The sequence below is a fragment of the Ruditapes philippinarum genome, unplaced genomic scaffold, assembly GCF_026571515.1.
Source record: "Ruditapes philippinarum isolate M1 unplaced genomic scaffold, ASM2657151v2 ctg1265_1_1_1_1, whole genome shotgun sequence".
Taxonomy (NCBI): Eukaryota; Metazoa; Mollusca; class Bivalvia; order Venerida; family Veneridae; genus Ruditapes; species Ruditapes philippinarum.
Window position 1 is genome coordinate 42066 of NW_026852337.1, and position 16724 is coordinate 58789.

The following is a 16724-nucleotide window of genomic DNA, read 5'->3' on the forward strand; positions in this document are numbered from 1 at the left end:
TATTTATTGAAAAGCTGTTAGAAACATCTAGAAAATATTATTATGGCGTTTTTATATTTATTATGATTTATATCTTTTTCCAATACTTCTTGCCATCGCGCAATCGAACAGACCTCTACATAAAACAGAAGCTCTTCTAAAGTATCAATCGAACAGGCTATAAGTGTTAAAATGACCAATGAAATTCTGCCCATTTTCATTTCTTTACTGTTAATTTCAACGGAAGTCAAGGTGAAATCAGACGGCTTTTGGCCGAAAAAGCAAATTTATAATCCTTTGGAACTATATTTTAGGATGAGTGAATGAATAGTAGATGACTTCACTATCTCCATTCCCTTTCTTTTCATTCCAAAAAATATCAACATTAAATTAAACATTTATTTAAAGCAGTGCAATGGCATTGACAAACTGGTTATTTTCTGCAAGCACATTTATTTTGAATTGATAGTCTGGGGGAATAATTAAGTGAGATATAAACTGCCGAACTTCATATCTGATTTGTGTCGATCGTAGTGTTTAATAATGATAATTTGAATTTATTTGTTAATGTAAACAATATTTACATGAAGACAAGATAAAGTTTTCTTCTAATGTAGGTGCTTTGTATGTTCTGAAATAAAACTGCAACCTGTATTTAGTATCAAATTTTAGTGATTATTCTGCATTAACAGACATTCTCTTGGAAGGACCTATTGTGCGTTATAGAGACATTTGTTATATCTGATTCAACAAAAGATTTAAAATTGCTTTATTTCCGATAAATAATGACCACTCATAATCGACCCTTTATGTTGTAAGGAAATAGATACATATAAGATAAAAAATAAATACGAGTGGCTTTGTTTGCCTCTCATACAATTTCAAAATCAAAACAACCCAATGAGCTAAAAAGTTTGATTTTCCATTTATATATAAAATATCCAAGTAGCATTTATATAAAAGTTATGTTTATGTTGTAAAAAGCATAATATAGCAAGCAAGTAGTATCGTAACATCCACACAAACTATTTAATCGTTGCCAAAACGAAAACAGGCAAACATACTTTTGAGATATGGACAATGAATACCATTTTGGAAACCTTAGCAATGCAACAAAAAATTGAAAACTTGTTTTGATATAGAAGTGAATAGCGTTTGTGGGGTTAAATTGGCATGTAAGACAGGAAGCACACGCTTATAAGGTAAATTGACGTGCATCTCTAGGTGCGTTAATGCAGATAATCAGACAGTCTGACAGAACTAATGCCGTTTGATAACAAGGCTGATGTGTGGTTTAAATGCTACATTTGTCATGATGCCAAATAAGGGTGGTATTTTAATGAAATTGTTTGTTTATTGCACATATTAAAACATGTGGTCATTTAGTTAATCATTTTAGGTTTTATTGATTTGAGCATGTGTTGTTTGCTTTTGCATATGAGATGATAGTTTACCTCTTGTCGTCACTGCCAACTGTAATGTTATAATTTGTCTGTTATAAGTTACTGCTTTAAAACATCACGTTCGTTGCCTATCTATATTATTACGCAATAAGAAAATCAGGAATGCAGGAAATCATATCAGAAATGAATTTTCACACAAGTACCTTTACAGGTGTTTTGACTTATATTACGTTTATTGCCTAACTTGAAGTATAAGCTAAAGTAACTACGGTACCGTTAATATAGTTATAAGTACATAAAACATGTTTTATATGCTATAAACAAAATATGTTTATCTTGAAAACGTTATAAAAGGTGCCAGAATATATATTATATTTTAACGAGATTTTAATTTGCTGTTGAAAATGTAACTTCTCCACCTATCATTGCTGAATTACATATATTATTATACAGAAGTTTAACTTCTGAAAAAGGAATATATATATATATTTTTAATCTTTATCCTATATTTGGCAGGCAATTCGTTGTAAATTAAAGATAAATTTTATATACACAACTAATGATACCATGAAACTTTGAAGCCTTCTTTTTGGTTTAAGTTTATTTTTAAGATAAACATTTTACACAGGGGTTTTAACATAAAATTATACCAATAATTTATTGAAATATGAAAGACATTTGATATTACTATATTAAACAAGACTTTGAAAAAGACCTGCTAGTTTTTATTGCATCAAAGTCATCAACAATATTACTTACCATAGAAGAACATTCTTGTAAATAGATTAAAAGAAAAAAAATCAGATCATTTTAATACAAAATTGCTTGCTTTGAAACTTGTTAAGGGAGATAAAGGTACATAGGATTGTAACGTTAAGCTTAATTATTAATATAACATATAACTAAGGGAGTTATCACCGGATAGATTTGTTAAATGATGCGTTGGCCGAAGTTGAAATAATTTTTAAACAATTTGCATTAATATTAATTTTGTATATGTTATGTTTGTTTTCGCATTTTTAACTTTTAAGAATGCTATATACGTAAATCAGACAAGAGCAGCTTTAATTTAAAACGATTTTATTATCTCAACATTATTATTGCTATAATAGAATATGTGATTGCGGAGTATTTTGTGGATATGTCTCTTCTGCTTCAATTCAGAAAAAAAAACAACAACAGAAAACCAATATAATAACACCCCTTTGATGATTTATCTAAAGCACACTGTTAAAATAATAGATGACTTCAATAATTCCCTTGCTTGTAATCCTGAAATAACGTCAATATTAATTAAACATTAGCGCATTGTTGCAATAACAATTATTTTTGCGTTGATAAATTCGAGGAAGAATTTTTTAAGGCATTAAAGTCTCCGTTCTTTATTCCTGATCCGTTAATTTTGATAGACTGTAGGTTACAGGATATTGCCGTTCCTTCATATATTATAATATTACAAAAAGGAAGGTTTATGTTAAATAAAGAAATCGCAAAAGCAATGTCTCAGGGAAAAGCAATCATAATGTTTCAAAATAAGACTGTAAAATAATTTTAATAGCATGAACATTGTATAGAAAGAATAGAAATATTGAAGATAGGCTCGAAGGTAGAACATCGCTTAACTGTCCACCCAGTATCACTATTTTTTCGTAAAACATCATGAAAGTAAAGACTGACATAACAAGTGGAATATAGACACGCATATTTGATCGTTACTTCTGAGAACATCTTTCTAGACATTAAGGCATTGATTTGATTTGTTGTTTTTTTAAAGAAAATATCTTACATACAGCATGAATGACACATTCCAGTGAAATATCAAGAATAAAAATCCCAAGTTCCAATTGCAAGCTTTGTCACGAATGCTGTCATAATATATGATATGTAAAAGGTAAAGTTGTCATATTTTGTTTATCAGAAACATTCCAAAGGTATAGGGAGACTGTCCGTTTAAGTTGGAACATCTAAGACCTTTTCAAATTGTTTCAAGATATCGCCTGTTAATGTTTATTGCTAATAATTTAAAGGCATCATTATGTATTAAAGTGGATGGTAGTTCATACTAATTATTTATATTTGGTGACCGTATTGGTTTGACACAGTAACTTTTATTCCGGCTAGCATCTTATTGTTTTCACAGCGAGTGTTTGTGTAATAGTACAATGAATAAAAACGCTCTTTAAACGTTTTATCCTACATCATATACGAGGTATGATCAGAAAGTTCTCGGTCCGATATACTTCTAGCAACTACACTGACATTTACACACGATACGTCGATACCGATATATCATTGAAGATTACTGACCGAATTACTTGCGGTTTTACACAGATTAAGTAACATAAAACACACTTTGATTAGTAGATGGGTGTGTCATTAAGACCAAATGGAGAAAAGTTGAAATCAGAGCCGTTATTAAGTACTTCTATAAGAATGGGATGTCCCTAAAGGAAATCCCTGACGACTTCATAGACACACTTAGGAAGAAGTCCCCTTCCTATAGCACTGCCAAAAATGGGCTGCTGCATTTAAGAGGGTCAGGGAAAGCATTGGAGATAATAAGCGGCCTGGGCGGCCAAAAGAGGCCACAAACGATGAAACTGCCGAAGATGTGCACGATCTGGTCATGTGCGACAAAGGTGAGACCTGCGAAGCATTGCTAGGGAAGTGGGTATAAGCTTTGGTTCAGTTCAGGCAATTCTGATCGAAGTCCATGGCATGTCAAAGGTTTCCGTTAGGTGGGTCCACAGACAGTTGACAGATACGGACCAGGCTTGACATTCAAGATATCTTTTGTCTTGCTACGAGGTGGAACCTGATTTTATCTACCGGATCGTAAATCAGGATGAATCATGGGTCCATCACTTCGATCCACAATCCAAAAAAACAGAGCATGCAGTGGAAGTACCCTGGCTCACCCCTCCGAAGAAATTCAAGCGGGTCCACCAGCAGGGAAGATGTTGGTTTCATTTTTTTGGTCAGGGGATAATTATGATTGACCGTCTTGGGCAAGGTCGTACCATAAACGGTACGTACGTCTGCGTCAAGAAATCTCGCGTTAAAAGAGGGGCAAACTGATTCAAGGCGTTCTGCTCCTGCACGACAATGAGTCAGCTCACACATCCCAAGTTGCGATGATTGCAGCTTTGAAATTCTTTCCCATCCCCAATATTCTCTGGATTTGGCCCCCTCCGACTTATTCCTGTTTCCGAAACTGCTTATGAAGCAATGAAGGTGTCATCGAGGCCAATGAGTTTTTTGAAGGCCAAAAAAGGAGAGTTCTGTTTTGAAGGGTTAAACAATATGGAGCACAGGTGGGCAACGTGCATTGATGTAGAGGGCGATTATATTGAAAAGTAAGACCATTAGATGGTGTCTCTGACTACCGGAAGTGCATCGGGAAGAGAACTTTTTGATCAATTCTCGTAATTTGTTATAGACATACAATTGGCAAGCATTATTATATGTTTGACTTTTACTGCAAAAAGTGTTTAATCTTTTTGAGTGTTTGAATGTTTTTGTCCACCCGCTGAAGAGAATCTGATTAATAATCAAGTAGTCAGTGACACGATCTTTGGGCAATGCATAATTTCTCCGTTAGAAGTTAACACGAACATTAAGGCTTATGGTAATTAATCTCTCCATGCTGTTTCAGAAATCGGTTTTATCAATATTCGGTCACCTTTGTTTAGTTAATTTAGTGTTAGTTATCCTGGAAACCTGATTCATTTTATCGAGCATCGAAATATGAACAAAACATGTGTTAAAACGGGTTTAAATATCAGGATAACATACAAACAAAACTTTGTGTGTAAAACAGGAAAACAATCATTTCACGCACGCGATAGTGTAAGAAATATGTTTTTCCCGTCAAATAATATTTGCCTTGCAAGCTAGAAGATATTAAAAGTAATGGAATCATATGCTGACAGAGTCTGATGACAAAACAGTAAAACAGCACATTGAAGAGAAACATCGTTCTGTCAAGACAATGAACAGTTTTCATAACTCATAACCGTCCAGACTATCATATTAAGTCTTCAATTATCATCACTTATATATTTCGTCACGACATAACCATTTGACTTCAAAATATCCCGTAAATGATAGTGTTTTGTACTACTCTAGCTTTTCAGTCTGACACAATAGAATATAGTATGCAATTTAGTTATTTTACCAAGTCATTTAAGATACAATGTACATTTATCTTATCATATATATGCAAGAGAAATTTGATAAAATTTGAAAAAGGAAAATTCTTTTATTTTTAAGTTAACTTCGTTTAAATAGTGTTTCTTCGAAATGATTATATTGATAATGTAATTTATCCTTTTGTCAGTTGATGTATTTCATATATCTGTTTCTTACCACTATAATTGATTTCACTCACTATATGTTAAGGCGCACGCCTTTTTCTCAATATGCTGAACTATGTAGTTCAATCAAATATAAAATATGAATTTAGGAACTTTTTGCATTATGAAAAATGTTGTTTTGCTATTAAATGAAGAAATAAGGATGATAGTTGTTCTGACGTGTTTGATAATTTGAAGGTTAATCAAAAGCTGCTTAAACTTATTATCTTTATTTCACTTAGCCCATATTGTATCTCTATGGTAAACTCAGTAGCTACAATATCATATAATAAAATATATTTTAGATATTTCTTTGCGAGATTTTGACACTAGGCACGCAAAACAGATTTGAGTTTAGAAATCGGTTATTAAAATATACATAACATTACTTCCTATGCATAAATAATACAATTTGATGTGTTCTATACATTTATTATTGTTTATTTGCGATTGATATAGACGTGTTATGCGACATCTACACTGCATAAAAAGAATAAAAAGAAAACAGTACAGAGACATCCAACAGTTTAGCAATCCCTTGATAGTTAATTTAAACTTGTGTCTTGAATAACTGTCGACTACACTAGTTCCTCTGCTCCTTATTTCAAGAAAATGTCAATATTTATTTAGCATTATATGGACTAACTGGTAATATGTTGCAAAAACTTTTGTTTTGTATGAATGGTCTAGGGAACACATTTTTATCTAGGACTAAACCGCCAAATTTGATAGCTGATCCGTGATAATCATATTGCTTAATACTGGAATTCTGATCAAAATGTATTTAGCCGATGGCACAATCAACTGCAATTGTCACTTCATAAGCACGAAGGAGCAACATGTTACACCATTGACATTAATGAAATCAAAGTTCGGACTTTTGTGTGATAAGGGGTTCTTGATGATATATCGGTTGACAAGATTATTTTCGTTCAAACACATTGATAATAACTGGTGAAGAACATTCGGGGAAATAAAAAAATCCCTTGATAGTCTGACAACGGCCTAAAGACCGTTTGACAGACATTTGTTATGTCTAATTCGACCATAACTCCCAAGTCACTTTATTTTTCGATTAAATGTCAACGCTGAATGACGTGATTAATGTCTGGATGGTGCTCCTTGGGAAAATGTTGAGTTCTTATATGAGTAGATATCAACCATGTTTTGTTTTGCCTGAAAATAAAAATAACATATTTAAGTTTTCATTCCAAATGATTTTTTTTAATGTTAATATTTGTTAATATAGAGGTTAATAGACATATATTTACTTCTATCAGTACACTGAACATAGATCTACATAATCCCAAATGTTTATAATTAGCAATTCAACTATATATCAAATAGAATATCATATTCAATTGTATTATTTTTCAGAGAGAAACGACGTACGTTCATAGGTGTATAAACACTTGCTTCCATGGATAATATAACATATGGAAAAAGCTTATTTTAAAGATGTTCTGATGCAAACTGTCTGCGCAGTGAAAGATGAAAATAAACAGACCTGAAGGTATGTGGTGCATGCTATCATTAACTTTTTTCTGTGTTTATCATATTGCCTATTGTACGTTTGTCTAAAAGCAAATTAGTTTTTTATCGTTTATGATTGATTTCTTTTATTATCCGAATTAAAACCTATTAGCCTATTATGAATATGTCAGAATATATGTACCTGTTATCAGGCAAATAGTCCTTTTCAGGTCGTAAGTCTTAGTGTGTTAGCTACTGTCATAACTGGCTTGTCCAGCTGCAACGGTTAAACAAGTGAAGTAACGTTTTGCACATGCCTAAAATGATACGCTATAAGAAATCTATAATTATAGTAATATCTCATCATTATCTGTTCCATTATCTGTTTAATCATATTTCCAATTTCAGATATTTGTGACTTAAAACTCTTTTTCTTGCATCTTTTGAATTATTTACAATTTAAATGTACCTTTCATCGAGTGACTTTCATTGTTTCGCTTAGCTTATCGGTTTCAGAGTTTAAAAAAAAGAAAGTTAGTACAGAGAGTTTAATATAATTATAGGGAATAATTAGTATCGTTGTTGCCGTCTTATTTGGAATACAACACTTCAATAAAGTAATGTAGTAAACTGTTGATGCATCAAAGTCACAGACAATATCAACTACCATCAAGAAGCAATCATAAAAAATAGATTAAAAAAGAATGTAATTGATTCTTTTCGGGGTTTCACAATTGTAGCATTTTAACCATATTATACAGTCCTTGTGGATTTCATTGATCAAAATTGCTGATATCCTTCATTTTAATTACTAACGCTGTTTCAAACGCCAATAGACATCTTGCGAATAAAACATGTTTGATGCGCTGTTAACAAAATACGCGTATCATGAACATTATATTAAGTTGTCGAAATTAACTTTTAAATGCGCTATTTTAAGAGCTTTAATTTGTCTGTTTGAGCAATAGCAATTAAATTTCTCCACCAGCCATCGGCCATTTAAAAAATGAATTAAATATAAATCACATTGAATTATCCTTGTCGTAAGTTGTTTTCTTTAATTATGTAGGTATCTAGTTTGTTTAAAGAGTTTAACAATAACAAAACAAAAAAAACTGAAATTTAAGATGACATTGCTATCGTAAGTTTGCCGGCATTATTTCTATTTAGATATATTGTTTTAAAGGGTTAATGCATCAAAGTCATCTACAATACACATAATGTGCGACCAATTGTTTGTGGAAAAGGTGAATAAACAGACGCGCAAGTCATTTGCTATAAATAGGATATTTATTTCAATGTTATGCGTATGTACTCTTATTAAAGTGTATTAAACAATGCGACAAAAAACGAAAAGTCTATGAACTTCCTGAACAAATTTTGTACATGTCTACAAAAGTAATTCATCTAAAAACATTAAATGCGTTACGCATGATGGAGCGTTCAAATGAACGACAGAATCTCAGTGGTATCATTTCTACAATAAAAAGTGCTTAGAATTTCTGCAGAGATATTCATAATCACATTGAAACCTTTAGCTTCTGAAGTCTATCTATAAAATATTATATTAGTCATAACAAAATACATTATTTATTTCAGTGGATTTCAAGCTATACAAGTACATAATTCGACATCTGTTATTCTAAATGACTTAGCATTAGAATATTTAAGATAAAAATCATTATAAAGACATAAGCATGTGTAGCCAGACAATTATTTTTATTATTATCTTTTTACCTGACAACTGGATATTTTTCTTGATTTTCAAATTATAAGCGTTCATTAAACATGTTTGTTTCTTCTTCGAACATGTTAAAGTGTTCTTATAGAAAAAAGCATTTTATACTTAAAAAAAGTTTGGAAGATTTACAAGTCAAGTAAGTAATTAGACAGCAATTTTAAATGAAACTTGATCTAGAATATTATCTTTTTACATAATCCCTGATGACAATGATTGATAAAAATACAATGTACTGAAGTATTATTACAAAAATATATTCTGGAATATGACTTTCAGATTTGAACCTCATAACCTTCTGATTTATGACTGGAATTGCACAGTTTTGATTTTGGAACTGTCGTTTGAATTGTCATTTTAGTGTTTAAGGGATTTCAGGTTCGTAACACAAAAATTAGCTACCAACAAGATCGAGCCTGAATCGAATATAAGACAAAATAGGAGACATTCATTATTTGGCTTTTCTTTTATTACATCGTCTACTTATTTAAATACTTTCCAAATATTATATTATGAGGATAACAATCCTATTAATATTAATCGCCAGAAGGTGGTTGCTACATAAGGCGTTGGACAAGGAGTACTTGCAAAAAATATTTGTATCATAAAGTCCTTACAATCCAATGTGTAGTTGTAATTTTATAAACTGTTTTCTGATAGCGGTTGTTACTGAAGGTGTTTGCTACCATGTTGAATATTGTTGGCAACTCGATATTTATCATATTGCCATTACTTTGATAAATAACATATATAATTTATATTTTTCACAAAACGTTTTTCTCTTCTATTCAAAAATGGAACACAAAAATGTTAACCTATTAGTAAAATAATTTGATTTTCTTAGACTAAATTAAAACACTTGGGGTTGAATGGAAAAAATGCATACTTATAATCGCTTCATCTATAGATATCAATGTATTTAGCTTCTAATTGTTTTTGACTGTTTTCCATTTAGACAATACATTTTTAGAGGATAAAACATTTTACATATGTCAACTGTAGATAATACATTATTCAAATAAAAAGACAACCAATGAAATCACAAAGTCTTGGGTATGTAACTGTGTAACTGTTTGGCTGATAGTTTGCTGTTTGGAAATATTTGTGCAATAAAGAACTGCCCTGATATACCTTTCCTAACCGCTTTTTCTAGTTTAAAAAAGAATTTTGACAGGCATTGAACATGCTCAATACAACACATTTAGTTTTGAAGGGCTCATTTATATAAATGAGAAGTTTAAAACGTTTAAGTTTTCACCTAATACATTTAATTTCGCCTTATTTCCCCTTTTTTGCAGAAATGAAAATACTAAATAGTTTGGAAGTCCGCCCTCAAATTTCCGTTTCAGTATTTATTCAAATGTTAACATTCTTTTATTGTAATAAATGGCTCATACTGAAAGTAAGTACCACTATTTGAAAATAAAATGAAATGCACTTTGGGAAATCTACAACATATCTAAGATAAAGTTTCATGTGCCTATTTTATATAAATTATGTATTGATTTCTAAAATTCATAACCAGTTGCCCCTCACCGCTATGGGTTCGAATCCCGACAGTGACTTTGGATTCTTTCATGTGAGGAAGCTATCCAGCTAGCTCACGGAACATCGATGCTTCTACTCAGGTGCCCGTTTGTGCCTGAAATAATGCACGGAAGGGCACCTGAGGTCTTCCTCCACCAGCAAAAACTGTAACGTCGCCGTAAGACCTATACTGTGTCGATGTGACGTAAAACCAAATCAAACAAACAAACATACAAACTTAAATTCATATAATTTGTACTTTTGTAACAAATTTGTTGTCTTTCGGTTATTAGACTGGCGAATGTTAGCAACTTTTTACGTATCGGTTTGAAGATTATACATGTTTTATATGCTATAAACAAAATAATCTAATCATGAAAATTGTATAAAAGGTGTCAAAATTAACATTCAATGACCTTTTTATTTGCTATTTTAAAGTTATCTGAATTAAATTACTTCACCTGTCAGAAAGCCAGCGTGTTTGTTATCAAACAGAAGATCTCAGCTTTAAAACAACATTCTTTGAACACCTTAATCAAAGTCTTGTTTAAAGTTTATCTACTTTGGCAGGTTAATCGTTATGAATTGTAAATAAATTAAAGATGTGATATAAAAGCTTATATGAATAAACTGTTGGCTATGTTTCTTTATATGATTAGTACCGAAATTGTTACAGTAGCAGAATAATTTATCAACTGTGAGTTTCCTTTTTATTTTTGGTTAAGTTTCTTTGTATGATAAGTACAGAGAGATTATCAGTAACAGAATAATTTGTTATTTTGAAAGACATTAGCTTCTGTAGTGTTATTTGGCATTTACCATTTAAAAAAGTGCTGTTGACTGTTAATGCATCAAAATATATTAAAAAGTAAACTAAAGCTGATAAGATCATTTTATAAACTGCCTGTTTGTTCATCGCTTTTTTTGAAAGTCATTACCGATTGAGTGATTTATTGATTGATTGGTGGATTAATCTTTTTTTAAGTTTTATTTTTAAGTGTTTTATATGACACAAAGATATGAGTATATGTTGCTCATAATCCGATCATTTATAAATGAAACATATTTCATGCGCTTATTATGAAAACGATATTTAGAGTGTCGGATTTAACTTTTGAATGTTTTTATTTTTAAACTTTATTTTCTCAGTTTGAATAAAAGCAATGGAGTGCCCCGTTTATAATCGGTCACTTAATGAGTGAATAAAACTCACCACCTGAGATATTCTTTGTCGTTAGATGTTAAGTTAGATAATTTATATGTCTAGTTTGTTAAAAGAAATTAACATTAACAAACTAATTGGAAATACAAAATGACATTTGTATCGTGGTTTTCTCGGCAGTATTTACATTTGGCTAAATTGTAGATATTATTCTAGGCGGTTAATGCATCAAAGTCATCTACAAAACAAATTTTGTGCGACAAATAATTTGTGAAATAGGTAGACAAACATATCCTTAAGTTGATTTGTTTCAATTAAGTCTGCTAGTAGAATAAGAAAAATACTTTCCGAAATTTTGTCAATCAGCATAATTTCATAATAAATTATTATGAAAATAGTTTGATTTCCTTATAAACTTTAATTAGATTATCAGTATTACATATACGTAACGAAGATGTAAATAAATCTTCAAGCGTTATATGCGTTCGAAGCAGTAATACAAGTTGCTACAAATAAAAGATATATTTTAAGCGTAACACTATGTTGATGTCAGACAAATCGGGTCGGTATTGTTATAAAAATTTATTCATCTATTTATCATAATTAATATTTTTAGATTTTTGCTGTTCCGGCTTTAATGATATTTTTTATAATTTATCCATCATAACAACACTATAAATATTCTAGGCTTCCTTCACTTAACGAATTTGCGTTAATCGATTTCATGCTTTAGTATTTAGGTCAAGAGTTATTCGAGTCTTATATTTAAAAGGAGTTACTGCCTCAATTTGTTATTTCTTGGATTTCTTTCAAATATTTGCTGGGAATCATTTTTATTAATGATTCATAATTGGTAATGATATAAGTTGTGAGCATTACTGAATTATTCATTCTAATTGATAACTATCAATTTGAATTGATTTGTTATACTAAATTTTGAAAATGCTTTCAGTTTTAAAGTACTATTTCTTATTTAGTCTGATTAAATATATATTAGATATCATTATGAAGACAATAAATCTTCGATAAAACTCCTACCTCTTGTTTGTTCATTGCCCATTCTTGCTATATATTTGTTATTCTTCTGTCTGCACTTGAGAGTAAAACATTTTGTTGGATGTGTTAGTGTTTTGAAAGACTCAAAGAATGATGAGATTTACAGCTTTCATTGTTTTTGTTATGTCTGTTGCTTTGTTTTGCATAAGTTTGTTTTATCTCCCTAATCAAACATTTATTAAATGAATACTTGACAGTTTTTATTCTAAAATAAGGACATGTTTTATGACATTATTTATGCTTTTCAAGGATATTTGAACAATTGTGTTTCGGGCTGGCTAAGCTTTGTATTTGTTTGCAAAAGTATTGCAATAAAATGTAAATTTAAATTCAATCACAAAGGTACATAGCATAGGTATATAAGTCTTTTTCATAAAAGATAAACTTGCAAAGCCAGAATTTGACTGCTGAACCAGTGTATGTTTACTTTTACTCGCATAAATAAATAAATGCAATATTTCGACTTCATTTCTATGCACATTATCAAACTGACAAAGGTTTGAACTTCTGCTTTACTGTTATATTATTTGTTTCGATGATTATAAACTATATTTCTTGGTTTAAAGCGACACGCCTCCAGATTGTAAAATGAAAAAAGAAATGAAATAAAATTTCAAGTAAACAGTAAATTATGATTTAGTTAGGTTGATTGTATAAATCCATTGTTACTGACATCTTAATTTAAGAAAAAAAGTTAACAAGAGCATGAATATATCGTGTTCCTTCTTGGCATAATCTACTACGTTACTAACGCAGTAGCCAATATAAACAGGAGAAGATAATTCATTCAACATGGTCACGTGTCACAACGGTGGTTCGAAAAATCCTGGTATCCGGTACGCCCGGGGTCATAAATCAATTTTCGTCAATGATTAGGCCATAATTATGTTTCAAGCTTAAGTTTAAATCGATATATTGGTCATCATATATATAATATATTATAAAAATAATCAATTATAATTTTTAGTGCCACAAAATACTATATACATGTATATCAAAACCAAAGCATTTGTTGGTTTCCCTCTATGTTTGATACGATCCCGGATATAATGTATTTGAGAAGGGATTTTGAAATATTTGTACGACGGTAGTGTTTCTGTTATCTGGAGGCATGCAGCTTTTAACAACAAGTCTTTTAAAGAAAATGTAATAAAAAAAGGCTATTCTCAAAATGTATATTTCCTCGTTAAAAAGATGATTTTTTTCAATAAATTGTATTTCTTTTGTTGCACATGCATCTTAATTTAATATTATTTTTTACGATTATATAATTAGATTTACTAGCGCGTTTTATCCTTTCAATATCATAATGTCAGTTCATCTTCCACTCAAAATATCTTATGTCAATAACCAATTGCCAGTTAAAATATAAAAATATCGTTACAGTTAATGTCTACAGAAATAAATTATCAAGAAACAATCAAAGCTGAAACATTATTTACCCATGTTAAAGCAGTCAATGGACGACTGGATCTCAGCAGCATCTTGAAATATTATAATTTATACAACAAAAATATGCACATTAATTTTGCAGACTGAGGTTTTTATAATCAAATTGATACATTCTTCTGTAGCCTATCTGAATATTAAATAGTGTGCATTTACTTGAATATTTCATTTTTCGAGTGATTTTTAATCCATGCTAAGTACATTATTTAACATTTGTAATTCCTAGTAACTTGACATTATTTCTTCTTAAGTGGAACACTAAATATAAAACTCTTTACAAAGACCTATTTCCTGATAACTTGACTTTTTGTTGAGTTTCATGTTATAAACAATCATAAAGCATTTTTGTTTTCGTCTTTGAGGAATGAAAAAGTGCTCATACCTAAATAGCCTCTTTATACATAACTTAGAAATAAAAAAGTAATGAGCCATGAGGCTCATGTAATGAGTCATCAGTTTTAAATACCATTTGATCAAGAATATGACCTATTATACCTTATTTCTGACAACAGAAATTGATATAAAGAACACGTTCTGAAGTACTAATGCTAAAATACAGTCTAAACTATGACTTATAGAACTGTTTTAAGCTTCGTGTACTAGATTTGCTCATGTGTAAAAAATTAGATAGTCGGTCTCCCGATTTCAAGAGATTTCATTATAAAAATACAAGCAGCTACTATGAGGAAAAAGCCTTGTTAAATTGCAGGATACTGATGACAAACGCTTATCACATTCCGTTACAGAAGTTTAAGTGTTAAAATTATTGTAAAGCAAGTTAAATGCAGGTTTTGCAAGATAAATGCGAATGAAAATTAGTCATATATTAGTTCACTTTATCATTAACCTTAAAGATGGATGCATGCGAGAATATGCAATTATTATATTTGTATGGCGTGTGTATGTTGGGAATGTAAAGTAGGCGTTCAGTTACGATGAAAGGACAGGATTGTCTAAGACCTTTACCATATGATTATAGCCCAATCAACCTTTGAATTATTCACACGTTGTACATAGCTTTATTTGTATGACGCAACTTCGGTAGAAATTTTATCTTACTTTTTTCCTTACAATCATGGGCCAGTGCCGAAAGCATATTACAGTGTTTGTATAAGGAGCATTGACCGAAGGTGCATTAACCGTTTAATTGATCCATGCTAAATATAATCACTTCATGTTTTTATAAGAGATATTATTTAACATGAGAATTGCCTTTAATATATTAAAATTATATAGCTTTTATCCATTAGCATAATTAAGTTGAGGGCTATTATGTTTTAAATTTTTGCATTATTTTATCCCCAAGTGTTTATGCTTGGTTATCAAATGCGATAATTAGTGTAGATATGCAAATACAATTTATTTAATGATGTCTATCAACAAATGTAAATGCAAGGGATGATCCAGAATCCAGAGATTGTTCTGCAACTAGAACAATTTCCAGAAGTATCTTAAATATTGATAAAAATAATAGAAATGTATTATTTGGATATTCTTATAACATATTGCTTCAACAAATGTTCTAATTGATTTAATGTGAACATTTATATAACATATTTTTTTCTAGAATATTTTATTAACTGCTCTATTATATATGTTATATAAGATCATGTATCTCATACACGCTAATAGCATCCGTATATATTTTTTCGTGGTTTTGATATGTCTGATACATACTATGAAGGTATGTATTACTTGTATTAAATACCTTGCATTATAGACCAATTCACTTTACATCCACACCCGTGTAAAGTTCAATGTTTTATCTAATATTTGAAATTTATTTAATATAGGGTATTTCGTCTTTATCGTGTTAAAAACAGTTCAAAAGCAATCTAGCAAGATGAACACATTCGATCGTGACAATATCGGTACCAAGAGACTGTCCCTCATAAATTATTTTTGCTTGTAGAAAAATGCACTTAATATGGTTATTTGTATACTAAACGATGATATTAGGATTATTCATAGCAAACACTTTTATAACAAACCGTGTAAGAAGTTTGAAAATGACCGCCACTTAATTTCTAACCTCTAATACGAGACATGTTAGTATCATTTTGATCAGTCACTCTTTACTCCATTTATTATTCCAAAACAGGGAAAATTGTCTTCTGTTAGCACAAAAAGTATCAAGTGTTTTTTCTTTTTATATATTGTTTCTATATATATTTTGTTATCGAAATCTCTATGTATATTTTGATAACAAAATGTAGTATAAGTATGTTATCAATTATAAATGAAAGGTGCCCATGGAAATACTGTCAAGAGATCTCTTGGGCATTTGATTAGAGTTTTTATACATCAATATGTCATACGTCAGCTCTTTTCAAAATGTTTATATTTCAACTTTTCAGTTAATTTTTAAAAATATGTACAAACACATCACTCGTGTGCACCGCAGAGTTTAACTTACCAAAATGAATCTCCTGCATTTGGTTAAGCAAATCAGCAACTCAATCTTTCAATCAACTAGAAGTCCCTGTGAGTGTTGTTAATAATGCACCAATATGAAATGTTTAATTCAGTTTTATTTGTTTGTAATTAATATTTACATACATGCATGTACACACAAATATAAC

The 16724-nt window shown here is 30.4% G+C and overlaps 1 protein-coding gene across 3 annotated transcripts in view; it reads left to right on the forward strand.

The window, feature by feature from the left end:
• LOC132757138 (tachykinin-like peptides receptor 99D) overlaps positions 1-16724 on the forward strand; it is a 191138-nt gene that overhangs the window by 37749 nt on the left and 136665 nt on the right. For all 3 annotated transcript variants that reach the window (XM_060748341.1, XM_060748355.1, XM_060748374.1), the window contains exon 2: positions 7115-7250. The gene's annotated coding sequence lies outside the window, so the exon portion shown is untranslated. The remainder of the gene's footprint in view (positions 1-7114; positions 7251-16724) is intronic.